Source organism: Mugil cephalus, chromosome 12 (assembly GCF_022458985.1).
Source record: "Mugil cephalus isolate CIBA_MC_2020 chromosome 12, CIBA_Mcephalus_1.1, whole genome shotgun sequence".
Classification (NCBI taxonomy): Eukaryota; Metazoa; Chordata; class Actinopteri; order Mugiliformes; family Mugilidae; genus Mugil; species Mugil cephalus.
In genome coordinates this window covers 2,001,258-2,021,523 of record NC_061781.1, presented here as the reverse complement: position 1 = coordinate 2,021,523, position 20,266 = coordinate 2,001,258, and the positions used below count along the sequence as shown (strand labels likewise).

General features: G+C 44.7%; 2 long non-coding RNA genes across 2 annotated transcripts; one reads left to right on the top strand and one right to left on the bottom strand.

Moving 5' to 3' along the window:
• Positions 1–1,266: 1,266 nt before the first annotated feature.
• LOC125017805 lies at positions 1,267–3,221 on the bottom strand. The gene is made up of 2 exons (XR_007113886.1): positions 2,921–3,221; positions 1,267–1,944 (listed from the first exon to the last, which is right to left on the bottom strand). It is a non-coding gene; the product is annotated as an uncharacterized LOC125017805 (long non-coding RNA).
• A 10,327-nt stretch (positions 3,222–13,548) lies between these two features.
• LOC125017273 lies at positions 13,549–17,183 on the top strand. Its single transcript, XR_007113827.1, has 2 exons — positions 13,549–16,164; positions 16,671–17,183. It is a non-coding gene; the product is annotated as an uncharacterized LOC125017273 (long non-coding RNA).
• Positions 17,184–20,266: the final 3,083 nt, after the last annotated feature.

Below are 20,266 nucleotides of genomic sequence, written 5' to 3'. Positions count from 1 at the left end.
CAATAATAATCCCTTTAAATGTTCTTATAACAACCTCATTTTATTTCAAATCCTGACATTCAAAGATATAAAACTAGTAACTACTAAATCCTCACATTTTAAAATATGTGTGTGAAGGTTCTCAGTCATCCAGGCCATGGTAAAGTAGCTTCTTCATATCAGAACTGAAGAAGCTACTCGGATGAGTGGCGAAACATCTTCATGAAAATTCTGCAGGTCCAGTTGCCCTTATTCAAGGCCTTTTGGACTCGCATTTTAAAGAATGGAAACAGTTTGGATTTTTTTTTCAATAATTGACAAATAATGAATAATTTCTCAGCTAATTCCAAACTTTTTGCAAATAAAAGGAAAACTTCTATATTTAATCTATGATTTAAAAGGAAAAACACATTTTTTCAAAACGCTGGCTGTTCATCCTGGTTTGTTTTCTCGACTCAGCTTTGGACACTCATTATTTTCACTTGTATTCCCAGAGCTTTGCTGCAGGGCTGCAGCAGGATGCCTCCGCCAATGCTGCTTGTGAATCCCTCCTAAACACACACTAGAGTTCGATCATGCGCACCGGTAAATTGAATCTACAGCTCAGTGCCTTTAAACATGTTTACATATGCAGTATGTTACATACATATTACATACTAGTATATGTAATAGTAAAAAAACTGTTTTCTCTGTTTCAGTTATTTATATAGTTTCCATACATGTGTGCACATGTGTAAAGGAGACGCTGTACTTAGAAATCATTAGACAGAGACAATCCACAGTTCAGTTTAATTGTGTTGTGTATAGATGTGATTCAGAGTTAAATCTAACTTGTAGATGGAGAAGTTTGTACTTTGACTGAGGTGTCACAGAGTGTGTGACTTTCACTGCTGCACACACCAGTATGGATGCACAGTGTCCTCTAAAAGCATTGTTGGTTGAAGGTTTGGTATAATCCCAGGTGTGTTTGTGTGTGTGTGTGTGTGTGTGTGTGTGTGTGTGTGTGTGTGTGTGTGTGCGCGCGCATTGGCTTCAGGGAAGACAGCGCTGTCCCACTAATAAGGAGCCAGTCTGACAGCAATCTGACAACCTCCTGACAGACAACAACCCAGCTTTGTGCTGAGTTACAAGAATATTCCTGGCATCTCTTGCTTGGGGTTAACTCCTGGGACACAGAGGCAACACTGAATCAATTTAGATTTTTGCAGATTCTGAGATTTCTCCACTCCCTTCAAATAAAAAAATAAACAAACATCGGTCTGACAAATGACAGCACAAGCCACTCAGTGGGATTAATGCCAAATATTTTCTTTTTATTGAATTGTCAGGCAATTGAGTAACACATTGTATAGAATGGATAGACTCTTACCTTCCTAATCGCCCGAGCATTATGTAACCGCTGCCTATATTGCTAGCCAGAAACCCAGCAGACAATGTAGCTGTAGAATTGAACCACACAGAAATCTACATTGTATGCCAGGTTCAGGACGGAGCATATGTCTCTCTGAAGGACTTGGCAAAGCATGCATCAATTAACACTTCTGGAAACCTTATGCAAGAGTACATTAGAGCAGAAATAGTTAGAATAAAATGAATAATGGTACAAGAGGAAGGACTGAAGAAAAAAACAGTAAAAGCCTTGACAAGGGCCCCTTGTGGAGTTGTGACACAGAGAACATCCTGTCTGTGGGGTCACAGGATGGAGCCCCCCTGACATTGCAGCCAATCAGAGGATTGGAATGCGCCACGAGCCAATGGAAGAGGAACGGGCACGCTCGGCTGGGAAGTAGGCAGAGCCGTCAGAGACCCAGTAGCCAGATGTAGCTGCTGATTGCAACACAGGATCTACACTGCCTACTGAGCAACTGACAGCAGCCATGAGAGCCGTGAACCGCGATAAAAGCCCCTGGCCGGGTTTCGGTCACGCCCAAGGTGGGAAGTTCTCCTCGCTTCTGTAGACCCCATCTGAGGAAGGAAGAATGAGCTCGGTTAGAAACTAGTCAGAAAATGAGGTGCGTTTCTTTATCAGTTAGAGATGAAGAAGAGAAGGTGGCAATGTGTGGTGGCAATGGGATGACGCAAGCACAGGGGAGGGGATGAGAGGGTGGTCGCAGAACCGAGATCAAGCAGGAGAAGAAGAAGAAGAGCCTGAGGGAGGGGAAGGATATGGGAGATTATCTGCTGACGAACATCTCCAAGCGTGGCATTATCAGTTGCAGATTCCTGTCATTCTTTCCCATTAGCCCCAAGGCGTGACAGGCAAAGGCCACCGCCACGCCGGCTCCAACACTTCACCCCTGACACACAATGGGAGCACTGACTCGATCTTAATCAACTGCAACCTAGATTCAGGTGATGAGAGGAGAGGAGAATGATAGCATGGCTGTCTTCCTCTCTCCGTCTCTGTGCAGTCTAGCTCTGCATACCTGAGGCCTCATGACCATATTGATCAAACATACTCTGACCAGCTGATGGTCACTTGACTCCAATTTCTCTTTATTAAGAAATTTTGCTGGCCCCTCTCTCCTCCTCCTTCCCCACATTCCAGCTTTCTGCCACCACTACTACTCCTTCTAACCATCTCTGTCTTCATTTGTCTAATTTTTCCTTGTTTCTATGTCTCGTTTCTGGACTTAGGAAAAGCTTCAGCTGTCTGACACGCTCCTCCTCAGTTGCATCATTTACCCCAGAGCAGAAATTCCTGATTCTACCTGTGAGACCTCAGGTTAAAAAGGTGTAATATTGTGTGTGTGCTCCTCTGCTGAAGCTTTGTTCTCATGGATGTGAGGAGGTGTAAAGGAATGTGGCCTCAGGCTCTGTTCTTTGCTTGGGGGAATACAGTTTTCTAAAAAGGATTGTGGCAGGGAAGGCAAGAGGGGGAAGCAGCGAAGATGATGTTTGCTGCAAAAAATAAAATAAAATATAGGAATGACTTTTTCACCTTTCCAGGAGAATAGCTCTAGCTTTTTACAGCTGAATTTCTGGAAAAAGGTCTCTGCAGGAACCTGAGAGAAAGAGAAAGAAATTCTTCAATTATACAGGATGTAGCTCAACAAAAAGGAAAGAAAAAAGCTGTCAGCAGCACTATAAGTACAAGTGTGGTATTAACAGGTCCAGACCAGTGGGCCTGAGTAAGCTCACAGGGCTGGAGATAAGGTGATAAGTCCTTCTGTGTCTTATCTCTGTCTTTTTTCCATGCTTTGGTGATGCTGCCACCGCTGCAAGGCAGGTCAAAATGTACATAAACCAATCTGCCCCCCACCCAACCCCACCCCCATTTTTTTATTTCCACTGAAGGACCCGAGACATGGAAGCTAGTAGGACAAGGTCAGGGTCTGCGGCAGACGGAAGACGTCAGAGGAACTGAAACTTTCTCACGAATGAAGAACAGAAGCAGGGCTTTCAACGAAGCAAACGGCAGTGCTGGGATGTTTTAAAACACTCGGGCAAGCAACAGTTGCAGGGTTTGAGGAACAAAAAAATAATAGATTAAATAAAGACACTTGATATTCACTTACAAGAAGAGGCACAATGATTAAAAGAAGCTCCTCTACAACGCAAAGGAAGAGGTAGAACAGGGAAACAATACCAACAAAAATTGAAAGTGTTTAATGTGAACGGTGCATGAGACCAGGGGCCGGCGAAGGTGGGTTCAAGGAAGGGGACGAGTGCTCGAAAAAGGCCTAAGGACGGGTGAGGTGGTGTGAGGAGGGGTGAGGCCAGGCGTGCCATTCCATTCCTGCCTCTACTGGGCAATTCTATTCCTAGAGTGTGGTATATGGCAGTTGATGTGGGTTTCCTCTTAGCTGCCTAGAGGATGACTGGGCCTGACCACATCCACATTCACACACACACAAAACGTATTCACACAGTGACAACTGCGCTTACAAATACACACCGACTAGTACACACACACACACAAATGTACATCATGTGCACAGACAACAACACACACTCTGAGGGAGGCAAAGAGGAACTGAATCATTACCCTGCTTTAGCCTCAAAGTAGGGGGTATATGTATGTGTGTGAGCAAACACAAGTTGCACTTCTGCAGTGCGAGACATCGGTTCATTGGCTGCGTTCTGTTTGTTGCTCAAGTATGTGTGGGCATGTGTGTGTGGGTGGGTGTGTAGGATGTGTGAGCTGGGTGTGGATGCATTCCCTCTCTCCCTCTTTCTCTTTTAACTGTGCAGCATGTCCCCCAACGCCATCTTTAAAGTCCCTCACTGTTGCAGCTTCAGCCTTGATATCTACACTTATTCTTCTGACAAAAAAAAAAAGATCATATCCATGTTCATTTTTGAATGACTGAACCTGGACAGAAAATTCAATCTGCCAGAAACGAAGCGCAAACACTATCAAAGACAACTGTGCGCAACGAGAGGTCCTTCTTTTGTTACTCGTCCGTTTATATGCAAAACTAATTTGTCATTCCTGTAGTTAATGAAATGAAAATGAATAATCAAACACCACAACACAGAGCTCACCAAACGCCAATTAAGCAGTCATTCCACAAGGTCAGCGGCCAATCAGATAACTGTTCTCAGCTTCCCAGGTTCCAGCACACCCCAGTCTGGGAGCCTAATTGGTTGTGATGGCTGAGTGAAAGCTTCCAACAAAAAGAGAGGCAGCCAATCATTCAGATTCTGTGGAGACAGAGGGTTACGGAGGCTCTGCCTTCACTGCCACCTCTGTTTGCTCTCCAAAGTCATTCCCTGTCCCAGAGTATTCCCCCCAGTACCCGGTGGACGGGCTGCTGCCAGACAAACTGTTGAAGTCACTCCCTCCCCTTCTTTCTCCTTTCTCAAGCCCACTTTCTATCACTATAAATTGAGGAGATGAATCAGGCTTTACATGTAAAGCGATCCCAAATAGTTCCTTTGGGGTGCTGCTAGGTGGCTGTCAGTGGAGGTGAATGCTGAGTCCAGAAGCCTGCAGAGCGGAGAGCCAGAGAACTTCTCCAGAGGGAGCCCCAGCCTCGAACGCACGGCTTGTACCCCAGCCCGAGCCCCAGGCTCAGCCCCCCGGCTTAGAGCGAGGGGATGTCTGCAGGCTCTTCCAGGGGGCTGGACTGATGGGAAAGAGCTGGCGAGATGACCGAGGAAAGCTAACTCCCTCCTCAGGCTGCTTTATGAAGGCCTGGCAAGTGTGCAAGGAGCAAAGAAGGGAGGCGTAGGAAGAGAGACGGGGTGAAGGGGGGTGGGGGGTTGGGGGAATAAAAAAATACAGTTACAGAAAGGGGATACAAGAATGAAAAGGTAACCCAGCCTTCAGAGTCAGCGTTGGGGCACTGCCTTTGTTGGGTCGCAAGGTTTAAGCAGGACTAGCTGTGCACCATGGCAAACACGGCCATAAATCTGCTTCATTAGTCCCAACACAAGGCAACGTAGAGCCCATAACGCTAGAATGTCAGCTCTGTTTGAGAGAGGAACAACCTGGTTACTGATACCTTAACTCTGCCTCCACCCTAAATACTAACACACTCATTGATGAATAGCCTAGAGAGACTTGAAGATAACTGGAAGGGTTTCAGTTAAACTACCAGACCCACGTCGTGTCGTCTTTTAATCAAGGGCGTAATTCTGATTTAATAATCCTGCTGATCTGTAGGGACTTAGTCCTTCTTGCTTCAGTGCTGTGTTCAACTCGTATAATAGGTACATGGCTACAGTTCCTTATTGACGTCCTCCTGCTGCAGCCACTTTGAATAATCAGCCAGGCTGAGTCACTGTGTTAACTGATTACCTTTGGAAAACAAAAGGAACACCTTAAAAACGCAGCTCTGCGCGCCGTGCCCATTGATCCTGGTTTTCCATGACGTGCATCCGTCTCTACAGCCTCACACACACACGCATGCGTGTGCACACACACACACACACATGCACATACTGCCACTTATTGGAATTCAGAGTGGGGCCCAGGTAGGGGAAGCTTTGCCCATATATGTGCAAAGGAGGAAACAGGCCAGGTGTGTGTGGTTAGGACACCGTTGGAACGAGCGTTCTTGCGTACACACACAAAAAAAACACATATATAAGACGCGTGAACGCACAAAAGCACACAAAGCCTCTAACGGGCTTCTTCTGTTGTGCATGCACACACACTCCATTCAGCCCCATGACGTCTGAGTTATGCCGCTAAGCTTTTAACTGTACAATCTGCCTGTGAATGACAGACTTGTGTAAGTGACTTGTTGCTGTATAAACAAAGACGAGTCATGTGAAAAGGAAAGTGGGGTGGTGGTGGGGGGAAGAAAAGAAGGAATGAGTCAAGTCATAGTTAAGATTGTTCTCGCGCAGCTTAACCTAGTTTTAGTTACATAACTCCGTCGGTGTCGGAATGGTGTGTCACAACGTCTTACTTCCTGACACCGGCCTGTATGTGTGTGTGTTTCTGCAAAGAATGCAGTTCAGACTAAAGCCTGCCACTGGTGACTTACGGCTCCGGCTTGGCCTACTAAATGTCCTAATGTCTGAAATCCAAATATATCCATTTCTCTAAAAATATCTACGTTAAACTTAACCTTTCCAGAAAAGGTTTATGAGGCTATGAAGCCGCGGGAGCATTGCTTCTTGCCAAGTAGGACAGGGCAGGGTTCAGTGTGTAGGCAGAGTGATAAGGCAAAGGGCAGATTCCATGCTAATCTCCACCTCGCCCCCCCTCCCCGTGGAATTTAATCTTCCTCATCAAGATACCTGCGATGCATCTCGCCGCCGATCTCCCTACTATCGCGCACTCGCACCGGAAACGCTGGCCCTGATAAGCTGCAATGGATCCTTGGTGCTCCAACGTGACAACTCCTTATCGCCAGTCCTCACCCTCTATTGCACCTCCTGGCACCGTAAACTATAGAGCGAGGGGGGGGGCATGTTCTGGAAAAAAAAAAGCATGACCTTTTTGGTGGAGCTTTGAGGATGTGGCAGAGGAGGGCAGAACGTGCACTCTTTGGTGACGGATGTCTCTCTGCGACCTCACGTGGTCATATTTTCTATCTGAAGGAGCTGTTAGAAATACCTAACCACAGTGACAAGAGTGACAGCTCCTTCCTTTCAATTCAATGTACAGAGATCTAAAAGAAAAACGTAAAACGTAGTTTGAAGACGCCGGAGAGAGAACTGCTCCTCTTGTTGCACGATGAGCGAGGAAGACTGATGATAGTTGGATAGAGAGAACTTCGTCTTAGTCAGAGAGAGTGGGAGATCGTTTGAAGAACAACAGCCGGGCAGAAAGCCACCGCTTTTAAAAGTCCACACATACACACACACAGCACGGTTCAGCCGGTGACTAAGCCTGCTTAGGCAAACACATGTCACCACAAGCACTGATTCACTCGACTCCTTAAACACTCACTCAGTGTCTCTCTCTCTCTCTCTCTCTCTCTCTCTCTCTCTCTCTCTCACACACACACACACACACAGCAGCGCTTTAAGAGGTGGTAACCAGGAGAGACAGCGGCGGCGGCGGAAGGCCAGAATGAATCTAAACATCTTGGCTCTGGAATCGTCACTCGTGACTCTCCTCCACTAGCCAATCAGCGGCCTGCCGTGTCCATTCATAAAGAAGCCACACAGCGCTGTCTGTCCACGCTGCATGATGCTGCACCCCCCTCCCCCGGCCCCCCCCCTCCCATACGCTCAGTTCATTCATGCCCTCTGCTACTGAGCAGATAGGAGGACTATCTGTGTCAAATGAAGGAAGAGGGAGGTGGGGGGAGAAGCACAGAGAGGAAGTGCTGCCTCTGTATGAAAAAAGCCTATTAACCACAGAGACCTATTTTAGTCACATGTCTACACTTCACATCACAGCCTCCATTAAGATAGTGTGTGCTGTATCACTGGCACATGGCCGTATACGCTTCCCGTCCCGTCCCGACTGCAGAGCTACAGGTTAGCGGAGCTGTGTAACAGTGAATCAGCTCTTCTGTAATGAGATCACACTGTGAGGTAACACTCGCTCAGAGCAGCCTGACCGAAAAAAAAAAAAAAAAACAGCCTCAAAAAACGAAAACGCAACTCAGAGAGAAACACTCCAGGGAAACACTCAGTATCTACGGACCGGCACTGAAAGCCTCTTGTTCTTCCTGCTCGGCCTATTAAGGATCTGGGAGCAGTTTCTCAACCTTAACTTGTAACATATGATATCCATCAACAGCGGCAGCAGCAGCAGCTCCTCTACTTTCTGGGACACATTCTCCTTTTCTTTCTTTCTTTTCTTTTTTTTTTTTTTTTTACTTACCCGTCTGGGTGAGTGTAGTGTTTCCTCCCGGTGTTCAGTTTGGAGTGAGGGAACCCCCCTCACCTCCCTTGGATTTCTTTCGCTCCGGTGTCTCTCTTAGAGTTTTTTTTTTTTGCCTCTTTTCCTCGGGTTGTCCCGTCGCTCTGTTCCTGCTTCAAAGAGGGATTCCGGGTTCCCCCCTTTCTCTTTGACTTTGCGTGGTCCAACAGAGTGAACCACGCAGAGAGAGACAGACAGAGAGAGAGAGCTATTGGGTAACAACTCCTCACCCACGTCACTATCCAAAGGCTGTAGAGGGCAAGTCGCACCAAACTCCTAAAAAGATTTCATCCTTAACATGTGTCCTCATCTTTTTCTCTGTCTTTCTTCCTCCTCCCGTTGCATACTTCTGAGTGTAATCAGTAACAGGCTTAAAGTGACAGCAGCCGCACAACATAACCGTCTCTCTCTCTCACACACTAACACAGGTTTTCTCTCACACACATCCACACACACACAAACAGTTTGTGAGGCTACCTTGGGCTAAAGGTGCTTTCCCATAGCTCTGGAGACACCACAGCCGTTAAAACTCCCTACAAGCCCCGCCAAAGTTGCACTATCATATGTTTCACAGCAGTCTCCCTCTCTTCCCTCTTCTCTCTCTTCTCTCTCTCTCACCCTCCCTTCAACCCCCCACCCCCCCACCCCCGACTGACAGCGTCGGACATACTCTCTCTCTCTCACTCTCTCTCTCACACACGCTCACAGGACGGACGCCGCTCGCTCTTATAGAGTTGCCGTTTGAGGGGCCGAGCCTCGAGTGCAGTGTCCTGTTACACTGCTCTCAATTGAGGTTAGGGAGAGGACATCCATTCAGAAAAAAAGAGAGGAGGGAAGAGGGAGGGGGAGAGGGAGGAGGAAAACTAAGTGCAGCCTCTCTGACTCTCTCCCTCTCTCTCTCCTCTTTCTGTATATTTTAATGTGTGTGTCTGTGTGTGTGGTTGTGTGTGTGTGCTCGGGGTCTTCAAAAGCAGGAAACTCCCTCTGCTAGAGAGTTGGGGCGTCTGCAGGAAAAAAAAAAAAAGCCTCCTCGGGACACAAGCAGCAGCCCCCTCCACGCCGAAAAACACACACATATGGCCACAGTGGAGGGGTCTTTCTGACTTCCAGCCACACACACACACACACACACACACACACACACACACACACACAAACAAACCTACGCGCCTTGTCTCTGCCTCTTATCACTGATCAGCTTCTGGTGTAATTTGGTGATAAAATAGGAAAAAAAGAAGAAACAGCTGATTCTGACCACAAAGAGAAAGTACCTGAGTTTACGAGACCTATAAACAAGCGCGTAACCCCATGTTGACCACAGCTGCCAAACAGAAAGTACCCAACTTCCAGGGTAAACTGTAACGTTAACAGGACTTTAAGTATTTCTTTTGTTTTTTTTCCCCCAAATCCTGACCTGAAACTACCACTTCTTCCACCTACATCCCCCAAATCCTGCCCCACTTCCATTCTGTACCAACCACACCTATGAGCGCCCCACCCATTCCATCCTCTTCGCTCCCTCCCTCCTGGCCTGCCCGCCTGGCATCTTACGGGGCAAACGGTGATGGTGGGGCCGGGGCTCTGAATGGGAGTCTCGAACTTAAGGGTTTGCATAGTTGGTTGGTTACTCACTGGGAGGCCATGTGACTCACCAAAGGCCATGCTGCACCCATGCAACGCTCCCGTTACACACATTTCAGTGAAGCCGGGTAACCGCCTTTGTCAGGCTCCATTCATAACTATTTAAATAACCCAGATGAGTCAACGGGCAGGATTAAGTAATATTTGACTCGTGCGTGCGTAGTGGCCCTTAAAAAAGTTTCATAGGTCAAAGTTTCCTAACCTTTTTGGCTCGTAACATGAACCAAGTTGTGACCAAAGTTCAAGGATTAATTCTTACTTTTAATAGAGTCCAGAGAAGGTAAAACTTCCATAGGAAGGAGGTCAAGACTGCCAAGAGAAGCCCAAATTTAGGATCTTATGCTTCATATGCCTCTACTACTTCTTACAGCTTTGGCTTTATCACTAGGATCATAAAGTCTGCCTCCATCAATTGAATGTGTTTTTAAGCCTATATGTGCAAGATACGGCAATTGGAATATTTAGTATTTAGTACGGTAAATGGGCCAAATAAATCTAACTTAAATCTTAATTTTGAAATAAGGATGCTCTTTGTCTAAATGTATATTTTGTAAATTTGCATCCAGGTGTCGCCTTTGTACACGAAGGGCAGCAGCTTCAACGTGAAAGCCACTGATGTACATACACAGCCCCGTGTGTGGATACAGAGTGGGTGGGTGAGGGTGAATCACAGACCGTCGTGTGTCAAAGGGATCCTGTATGTCCTTTGCTTCGTTCAGTGAGCTCCGGCAGCAGACTGGGCTTGAACGGAGAGGTGGGTGGAGGGGGGAGATGAGTCAGGGTGAGAGCGGTTAAATGACTCCAGACCTGCCGACAAACGGCGGCATTAACTTGCAGGAGTTACCCGAGAGGATCTGTATAAGGGCACTGTCGTCTTGTCTGACAGGGTGTACTCTCACCTATGTTTTTTTTTTTTTTTAAACAGCACGGCTTTGTTCATATATATTTCCACGTTTCGGAAGTGTGTGTGCGGAGCTATTTCAGTTCAACCGTTTAATTTTTTTCCTGTTCCCTGCCAAATGCAGCAATCTGGCACTTTATTCTTGATCTTGTTATTCAGATGCTCTGCAAGCCAGGGACAATGAGTCACTGGGAGAGAAATGATTATTATTTTTTTTCTTTGCTTAACAAGTGGGTAATTTCACGTCAAAAGGAAAAATATGGCTGCGGTTTGGCCTTGGCAAAGGATAAATCTAAAATCATCTAATTTGAAAACAAGAACAATTATTAAAATCATAAACAGAAAGAAGAAACCGGCATCAAAACACTTTAATTCATTTTTTTAGTTGGGGATTTAAGAGGAATACACCTTAAATATCAAAGTGATTTATTTCTGCTTTTTTGTTGTTGAAATTAAAAAAAAAAAAAAAAAAAACTAAATGCCTCAACGTGACATTAAAAGGTTTGCACTTAAGTTTGTCCTGAAGAGTTAAGTTTCACAGCAACTAAGAGGTTTGCCATTTTAGAATGTGACTCAGTCTACTGTGGGCACGGACCGAGCACCGCCTGCTCGCTTTCTCTGGGTGGATACGAGGGTGGAGATGTGTTTCAACACACACGCACAGCACAGGCGGGGGCCCTTCCTCCTTCATGTAGTCACACACACACACACACACAATGGAGATTGCAGTGGAAAGGAAGCTGGGGATTCCTGAGATTCCTGCGGACAAAAAGGTGTGAACTCAGGCAGCCGAGCAGCCTGGGAATTCTGCTGGGTCGGCTTGAGAGGCAGTTTAATGGCTGACCAGAGTTACTGGTGACACACACAGAGACAGAGATAAAGAAGAGCTGCAGAGATAAAGACAAAGAATTCAGACAACAGAGACAAGGACAGAGAGGGAAAAAGGGCGAGAGAACATTATGAAAATCTGAAAAATGAGACAGAGGAGGTGGATTTTTAGATGTAAGTAGAGACAAGAATTTACAAAAACACGTCTCCAGTCAGGTGCATTTAGGATGGATGGCAGAAAAAATGTACCCTCTTCAGAGAAACTAAATAAACAAGCTGCATGTGTCTTTCAATCTAATGAAATAAAACATTAAACTCAACACTGTTATGTTGAAAATAAATAGAAGAAAAGAGCTGGGTGAAGAAATTCTAGAGAAGATGCGCTATTATATGTGGAACATTCATAGAAACATTACCGATAATTCACTAATTACACCTAAAATTATGGCCTATATGGCCTCCGAGACATTGGAGTCAGTTATAAAAGATAAATTGATGATAGGAAATCTCACAGAGAAACTAAAGAAGAAAGAAAGAAGAAAAATGGACCTGATAAAATGGAATGTGAACAAACCGACGAGATGTTGCACCAGCAAAAAACTAAATTCAGAATTAGCTAATAAAAATGTCATAAAAATACGTTAATTATGCTAACGAAGACAAGACTGACTGAGACAAGATGTTTAGGAGCCACGATTAATATCTGATCATAAAAGCTATGATGAAATGTTAATGAGATGAGACTAGAATGTTATTTGAATATCTGAAGATCTCTACATATGAGCTTACTGTGTTCCTGTCCTGTGATTGGATAAGGAGCATCAGCAAGCTGCTACAAGCCCTGTGGCTACAAATGAGATGGAAGAATACGACATTTGAAGGAGCATCACTATGATATTGATGCAGCCTCCATCACGGTCAGAGTTAAAGAAGTCTCGTCTAAGTATTTTACTAGTTGATGTTTTATACTACTGAAGTTATTGCCTTCTGATTTGTATTTAAACAGTGGACAGTAGAGTGGCTAATGGATTAGCATTTCACTAAAATTGTTCATAAATGTACTTCCTGGAATGAATCCTTCTTGTGTATAAATCCAAAAAATAAAAAAAATAAAATAAAATAAAATACAGTAAACCATTCAAGTTGTAAGCCTGCAATTTATAATTTAAGATTTGAAATGTTATTTTTGAGTACTGTCCTCTGGAATGAACTGGTAGGCAAGTTATCTCAGGAATATGTGTTGGGACATTGTACTGGCTTATTTATGACACTGTAATTTGAAGTTTCAGAGAATAAAAGTTCTATCTAAGACACCGTTTAAAATATCTGCCAACATGAATGTTGTTAGTTGCTGTTTGACTTCAATGTAATAAAAAATGACTAAAAGTATTAAATGACTAAAATGTGACTAAGTCAGTGTCATTGTATTTATAAAGCACATGTGAACTGTATTCAGCACATGTCGACCAAATGTTGAACAACGTCAAATAAGACTACTGCATTAAATCAAACAACAACACATGAAAAGAGTAGCTCTCAATCCAAATCAAAGGCCCAAGAGTTAAAGTGAGTTTTGAGAAGGGATTTGTAAACAGGCAGTGTCTCTTGAGACAGACTAAGGCTAAATCTAAATGAACACTGACACACACAGAGGCAGCGGGAGACTCTCACAGATGCACCTGTCTTTTCTAGGAATGAAACTCTGAGCCATAGACGGACATGAACAGACGTAACAACGACGTCATTTCATTCACTAAAACGCCCAGACACACACCTCCAACCAAACGCATGCCTGCAACCAACCAAGGACAGGAGATGGAAATATGACTGGCTGACCTCCCCACCCACCACCACCTCCCACCCGTGTGTGTGTGTGTGACATACAGTCGTACACTGACTATATTAGGTCAGTCTGTTTCTAGCACGAGGAAACAGCAAGCACGCAGATACAAGTTTGATGTCATGGTCACGCTGGGGGGGCATGACTCTACGTCTTATCTGTCTCCACAAAGCTTGTGCTGCATCGCTCTGCACTGGCCTGCGGTGACGTGTGTGTGCGTGTTACCCTGTGATAACCCCAGAGCTTAAAGACATGCAGGGATTCCTCAGAACACAAGTGCCTCGGATCTCAAGAGAAACACACCGAGCGGCTGGAGTTGCGATCAGGTGATGCTTGAATTTTTCCATTCCTTACGCAAGTGTCTCTAATTACACCACACACAGATGCTTTTATTGTGTCACCACTGTTAACTCTTAGGATAAGCTATATAAAGTAGCAGTGACAGTAGAGTGAGTAGCAAGTATTACAGGGTCGTTCTGTTTTTTTTTTTCTGTTTTTTTTGTGCGACAACTAAACAAAGTAACAGCTCAGATCTGGGGACGTTGCCACGGTTTTGCCTTCAGCTTTGTTTTCTCTCCTTGGCTCCAACTGTTCAGAGAATAGTGTTCATATATTACTATTACGACTTAAGCATGAAGCTAAAATGTGAATTTGAAAAGTGTGGGACGTCAATTGGATATTGTAACATTTTTATTATTCAGTTATCGTTTTACTAACACCAAGAAACTTTATTTATGAATTTATTTGTATTATTTGTTTGTGCAGTTAACACAATTCTATTTATCTCATTCCATACATCTGTAAATATATAAAAATATGTTTTTGAAAATGTAGTTTTATAATTTTATAGCAGCTTAACTTAAATCATTAAGAACTAACTACAATAATCAGTAATAGACATCTACTTTGGATTCGGATTCAAAAAGATCAGATTATTAAATATCACGTCTTCACACAAACACAGGAATGATTACAGTTCATTTTAAAACAATTTCTCTCAATTTGTCGCAAAGTAAAGATTAAAAAAAAATTCAAAAACTGAATTGGCGTGCTTTGCTTGTGTAAATGACGTAGAAACTACAGAATTAAAACAAATAGCTGAATCATAATTATCAATTCAACCCTTTAAAAGCAAGTGTTGCTGGCGGCATGTTTGTGCACTTTGGATTACTGCAATTACATAATTACATGCGCTATCGGAAAACTTCCAGAAGATTTCAAAAGCTGACACTTTGTGCAAACTACCTCACTGCCTACATTTTAGTAAATGTAAAGGAATTATATTATATGACCATTTTTTAGCCATTATAATTCCCATTCCTGACTGTGTTTACAGAATTTCCTTATATTTCTATTTTCCATATATTTTCCAGATTGCTATTATTTTTTGTATATGTTGTATGTTCTTTCAAATTAGATTTTTCAAAATGTGTTTCATGTATATATTCTTGGCAATTTTGTGACAAGGAAATTTCCCATTCTTGGGACAAATAAAAAATGTCTTATTACAGTAAATTGACTTGTACCTCTACTATCACATGTAGCAGATTGTAAATAACTGCCAGATATTGTTTGTAACATTTGTGACAAAAAATAAAATAAAAATAGGTCTGTTAACTTTACTAGAAAGTGCAATTTGAATTTCTCATTAATTTTTTAATTTTTTAATTTATTTTGTTTTTAACATTGATAGACCGTGTAAAACTGGAGATATAATATAATGCCAAAATCAAAAGTATTCAAAACACGACCAAAAAAGGTTAGAGACCCCTATGGATTAAAGAGTTAATTGAACGGTTTATTGATGCTCTCATCATAGCCACATAAATTGAGATGCTTGTTGTCAGTGTGGATGTATCACAGAGACATGTATAGCTGTATACATTTTGCCGTAAAGTGCACAACAAGACTTACGACGCCTTTAAATGAACCCGCCAGATTAGAGCTCCGTCCCATCATCCCTGCCCTGTGACTGCCTCTCCTCCCCACTCCTCCTTTCCTTTCCGTCCTCCCCCTTTCCTCTTCCTCTTTAGAGGTGTCAGAAGAAAAACAGCTACAGTACCAGTCTCTCTCTCTCTCTCTGTCTCTTCCACAACCACACAACGTGGGCTATGTGAAGGCAGTGACTCTGCTGCTGCTGGCTGGCCCACTCACAGGATATAAGAGCTGTGAGCCCTGCCAAGGCGGTGAGGGGTCACACTGTGGGGAATGTGTGCGTAATAAGATGCAATGTGTGTGTTTGAGGATGGCTTTGCCACACATTAGCTCCCCAGCTGGCTAGTGGCCGTCCAAGCGGAGGACGCCCTTGTCCTCCTGACGCCGACGCGGTGCGGATAAGGCTTCTTGTGAGACATTCCACCCTCCCTAGCACTCTGACCGGCGCTTCCTGCTCTCGCTTCCCCGTCCGTCCCTTCCTCTTCGCCTGTGCACGTGCCAATGTTACCCTCTGGCGTTTCCCGCCGTCCCATCTAACGCTGTTCCACACCCCTGGGCTGGTCCCCCTGGCTCACTCACAGCGCCCAACGCCCACCTACGCCCCAGACTGGTGGACTCCCTCTGGACTTCCTGGAGAACCACCTTCCATTATCAGAACAACCGGCCCAGCCCAGAAACCCCGCTGCTGAGCTCACTGAGTCACTGTGGCCCCCCAAGTGTGACGTCTAACCTTGATGACAGACTTATGAACCAAAATAACTCCAGGTATGTGTTTTAATTAACCCTTTAAGTACCTTTGCAGTTTTGTGTAGTGGTGCTTTAGATTACCAGAATTCTGTTACTGCTTGCACAGATCAGGGAAATTTTAAGACTTCTGAAATCTGAATCAAACCAATTAGAACGACTGTCTTTTAAAAGAAACGGTTCGAGTATAATATGAAGCCTGTTTAAACCCCTGTGAACACCTAGAAAATTCTGCTATTTTGAGTAGTGTCGTCGGATTATGGTCAAATTTAAAGTCAATATCTGCTCCACAATTTGAGTTTTGAATTTAAAAGCACAGAAGCTGAACAATATATCCTGCACCTTTTCACTTACATTTTACAGACCAGATTAATCCCGAAAAGAACAAATCCACAAATGTCGAGTGTCCTACTACAGTACCCATGTGTGAATCTGTCAAATTCGTTCAAATCTTGACAGTTTGTGTAGATTAACTTATCTACGTAGACCAAACAGATTGTTAATCTTTGTTAATTTTCTCTGTGCAGATTAACAATCTACACAGAGTGCACCATTGGCGAATCCTCCCTATCTCATGACTGATGCGGCATGCATATGCATGTGCCAAGTGTGGAATGCGAGCATGTCACTGACAGAAGACCAAATGGACATGAAGCGCCGAGCTCTGTTTTCTCGGCTCCGTCTCCTCTCGGAGAGCAGACAAGAGTGAGAAACAGCAAGTGGTTCCAGCAGATGGGGCTGGGTCTGATACTGCCATCTGTCTCAGAAGTACAAGAAAATGAGTAACGGGGCAGCGGCTGTGCTACACGGAACATGCTCTATATATGTGGAGATGCAAGCTTACAGGACGAGAAGAGTTAGGAAATATAAAATGAAAGAAGCTGCAAGAACACTCCTGCAAACCTCCTGCGCTTCCCAACCATGTCTGCAGCAGCCATCGACCCACCGAGGAGTCCTTTCTCCCCCAGCATCTCCGTCCCCTCTGAGACTGTCTCCGCTAACTTCTCCTTCCTCATAATAAACTTATCAGTTTCCTCCGATGCTGGCGAGGAGAGGACCCTTGTGGTGTGTTTCTTCCCTCAGCGGTCTTTTGTCTGGGGGCTCAGCGGCAGCAGCAGCGGCAGCAGCAGGCTGACTCACAGCCCCGGCCCACACTATCCTCCCACTCCTCCCTCCCACTCAGCCCCAGCCGTACCCCGGCGTAGGAGGCAGCGCAGCCCAGGACCAGAGCCTCCGGCTGGGCACACACATACACACGCACGCACAGCCAGCACGGGCCCACGGCTCTGGAGCTTTTTTGGCTTTCATTCCCCATCACCCACACAGAAACAAAAACATACACACAACATACACGCAGCCTGCCCACATGCTGTACCCACACTGATTCTTAGAGCACCTCTCTAATGATGTCATGTGCTTTACATCTGAAGGGAGCAGAGGCAGGGGAAACGCGTGGGAGTGTGTGGGCCGTACATGTTCTGCGTGTGTGTGTGTGTTTGAATCATGCTGCCAGATTTTTTGGTTTATATTCAATACACTGAAAGGCACTGTTACTGTAAGAGAGGAGCTTTTAACACAGCTGATCTCAGTAGGTTGTAGTTATTTATAAACTGCAGCTACAGGGGGAGTGTGATGAGGTCTCTTTAGATGTAGTAGACGCATTGGAAAGACTTCACGTTGGAACATTTTTCTGATTTCTAAGATTCACTGCAAAGCGTATTTGCAAATATGCACTTTTACCAAAAGCCTCAAACAACAGTCTGGTTTCCACCACAAGAGTCAGTTTCTCCAGGTATTTTTCTGCAGCAGCGCAAATCACAGACAACATGCGACTCTTACCAGCAGGAGAGGAGCCCTCCGTCACCAGTCTGTGCTGCCTTTTCACTGATGTGCACTGTGAAGAGTTCAGTCTGTAAAAAAACAAGGTGGCAGAGGAGCACGTCACTCACATTACACCAAGCCTTTATAAAACAAAATCCTCACCAAAACTTACCAAACAACAAAAAACAACATACAAAATAAATAAAGAAGAAATGTACAAGGAATTGATAGACTTGCACAATATCACACGTCGTAGGATGCCTGTGCCGCGAAGACGAATAATATCCAGAAGGGCCAGATTGCTCATTAGAATATCTCACATTTGTGTGTGGGCGAGTTTTTAGCAGTCCTTCTCCCTCTAGTACCCAGCACTGTTCCAGAAACACTCTTCTCTGTCCAATACCAACCAGGATCCTAACCCCAGTCTGTCCGTTTGAAAAAACAACAAAAAACTAAATCCGCGTACCAACTTCTGTCCAAGTTTTCAAGTACAGTTTATGACAAGATGGTAGATTATACCCAGCGAACGCACCAAACACCTATTCTGTTACAATTATGTCCCACCAGGAATATACTCAGCACTGATTTTCCTCTGAATAATGGAGCGACCTTTCATCATATCATCAGAAATGTAAAACACAAGGAAGAGCGCGCTTCATCTTTAACAGCACGCAGGACGGATAGAGTGACGCATGCTCCGTGCTGCTTCAAGGTGACAGAGCATCACACATGAACTCTTGCTCTGCAGTGGAATTAATGATTATCCTGCAAAAAAATCCATCATCTGAAGAATCTGTTGATGGGAAGTTCATGACAGGAGCATCTTTACCGGAGGAGCTTTCTTTATGGTGGAGTAGTTGTGTTTAATGGGCTGCTTAAACGTGATCTGTATCAAGTTCAGCGTGAATCACACAAATCCAAACGATGTTCATATATACAGCATGTCAGATTTTGGGAGCTGACGTTAGTGGCCAAACTCAGTTTATATTAATGACCACTGAGTTGTATGTGCCACAAGTGCCCCCTGTTGGATACAGAAACCCTCTCTGTATCCAGAAGTGATGGGGCATGGCTTTAATTATGTTCCACTGAGAAAAATAAATAAATAAATAAAAGAATAAATCGGAGGGCAGAAATATCTTATAATGAAATCGATCTAAAGCCATTTAAAATAATCTTTTGTAAATGCATCAACAACACTCCATCATTCACTGGTTTCTTAGAAGGACAGTTCAGTCACAATGGAACAGTCACTCAATGTACTTTCTCTCTCTCTGTTCTCCCCCTTATTCATCTCTGTGTCTCCCCCTCTCTCTCCCTCTCTGCTCCCCTTGTCTATACCGGAGTCACGGGGTCTCCCCCAGGGTAAACGCATTCCAAAACACAAGAATTTCCTCCAGCCCAGCTCATAACCCCCCACCCCACTCCGTATAACGCACGGGCTTTTGCGCACAAGAAACTGCGCGCACAACACGCAAGTGAAGAGCGCACAATGGTCGTGGCAGAGCCAGAGAAGACCACACACTGTTGTAATGCCATGTTCAATAGTCTCGCCACACTGTAGCACGGTCACGGTCACGCAGCGTACACAAGTTAAACAAGCAGACAATTAAGTCAAATTAAATTGAAAACGTGCGCAATTACGCGTGAACGTTAATCGCTGTTTCGTTTTTATTATCAAGAATTACTTTACTGTTTTAGCACCAATAATAAAACCTTAAAGACATTTACTCCGGGTCATAATCATCAATCTTAAATTGTACCTGTGTTCTTCTGTCTCGCTCATCAGTTTGGAGCGAAGTTGCAGGACGAAAAACGGCACCTTCCTCGAGTGCAGAGCTCCGGTATCTATCCGATACACACACACACACACACACAACACACAAGAGGCAAGAGACTGAAAGAAAACATCACCGAGGGCTGAGCAAAAAAAAAAAAAGTGTTCGTGGAACAAGCGAGGGCAGCCGCAGATATATGCGGCAGAGTGGAGGAGGATCGATTTATCACATCGCTCGCAATTTGTCGCTGCACTAGTCGGCTGCTCTATTACTCATCTGATGTGAGAGTCCCTTCTCTCTCTCTCTGTTTTATCTATCTGTCTGCCTGCCTGCGGGGCTTTTCACCGGATCGCTCGGAAATGCCACTGACTGGCTCCGAGCAGAGGCTGCCTCCCTAAAACTCTCACCAGCCGGCCACCGCTCCGTCCCCGCGTCGACGAAAGTCGACCTCAGCCTGCAAGAAATCCCCCCACCACCCCTCGCCGCCCCCCTGAGGCTCCGGGGACCGTCCCCCGGGCGCCCTG